Here is a 1,833-nt window from a genome sequence, read left to right on the forward strand (position 1 = left end):
ACAGACAGACATACGTACATACATATACATATACATATACATATATATTTAAAAATGTATGGGCAAAACTGTAGTGGTCAACCAACCAGACATAGTCAAAAATATTAACTTTAAATAGCCATTTTTGTACAGTTGTATTCCAACATAAAAACATTTTCTCACACACACACACACACACACACACACACACACACACACACACACACACACACACACACACACATCCCCCACCTTCTCCTGACCCTCTTTGTACCAAATAAAACTACCTTCACGTATCTGTCGCCGTACCTGGCCTGGCTTGACACAGCTGTGAGGAAACGATACCTGGGGGATCCATCCTCATCAGGAGCCGTCCCAAAATGACCATCGGAGACACAGTCACAGGAAACGACCGGGCCGGAGAGGCCAGGGCCCACATCACAGTCATAAGGCTGCAGTGCAGGGCCCCTAGTAACAACCCTGGCCAAGGATCATGGATGAGCTGCAGAGGAAAGCTGTAGTGATGTAGCCGTCCCAAATGATGGAAAATCAGGAAAAAGGAGGATAAGAAACTGGAGAAACACACAGATTTCAGGGAAGAGCTGGAGCAAGTTTTTACCAGTAAGTAATACTTATTGTCTCCGAAAATGTATCATAGACATCATGTCGGGTTCTTGTTGGTTAACAGATTAATCTGTCCTTCAGATTATGATTCTTAACTTTCTCTATACGTTTATCTTCATGTTCTGGCACAGGTTGTTCTGGACTTCTAACTGCATCGAACCATACAAACTCAAATGTTTTCTTTATAAACAAGTCTGACAAAGTTGTTTACTACTCAAACATTCATTTTTATTCTATCGGTGCTTTTTTTTTCCCCCCAAAGTGTATGAAATTGTTCATATTGTTAATGTTCTTTTTGATGAAACTCATTGTTGCAAATGGAAATACGACTATTGGTCTTCTTCCTGCTTAACCAGTGAAGACTGGAAGAGTCTACACCTGTCAATCAATCAGCTCCAGAGTTATTCATTCAGTTACATTTAAGCCTTGATAACAAGGACTCCACATGAGAAGCTGCGCTTCCCATCATCCAAAGCTGGCAGTCTGCATGAAACCATACTAACAATTTTAGTTGTATTTTGGCAAACAGTCGAAAACACCATCTGTGTGCAAATAAGACATAATCTCCACAAATAACACAAAAAGCCTGCTGCTATGTACAACAGTTTATTTTTGATTTGCAAAACATCCAACAAAAATATTACATTAAATGTAAATTATAATAGAAAAAAAGAAGAAAAAATGAGACAAAATATAAATTGCAATTACATTAGATTTTATGTGACTTACATGTCTTGATAAATGGAGCCATATAAAGCTGACCTACACAGGCAGTTCATGGCTAGTAGCTTGATCAGTATACATGTCTTACTAACATTATATTAAGCCTTTTGATGGTTCAGGCATTTAAATTCACCATGGTATAATTTAGCTTCAAAATGCAACGTAAGAATTCATTGTCAAATTCTAATTTACTTCTAAAAAAAAAAAAAAAAAAAGACATACGCTAAGTACAAAGCCAATCTCACACAACCTTGCCATTCATATTTGTCTGAGGAGCACCTGAAGCCAGCTTTGTTTGCACCCTGCCCTGCATTAAAAGGGTCATGTTATGGCACACAGCTTAGGGTAGATGCGACCAAGGCTACACTGCTCCTCAGCTTTTAACTTCTCAGTCGCTCCAACTTTATTCAGTGTTTACCTGAAGCAGTTTGACATGAAGACAGAAAACATGATTTGGAGTTCACCACACTGAGTCGTTGCTCTGTTATTGTGATATAAATGATCTGA

Source organism: Telmatherina bonti (genome assembly GCF_933228915.1).
Source record: "Telmatherina bonti genome assembly, chromosome: 6".
Classification (NCBI taxonomy): Eukaryota; Metazoa; Chordata; class Actinopteri; order Atheriniformes; family Telmatherinidae; genus Telmatherina; species Telmatherina bonti.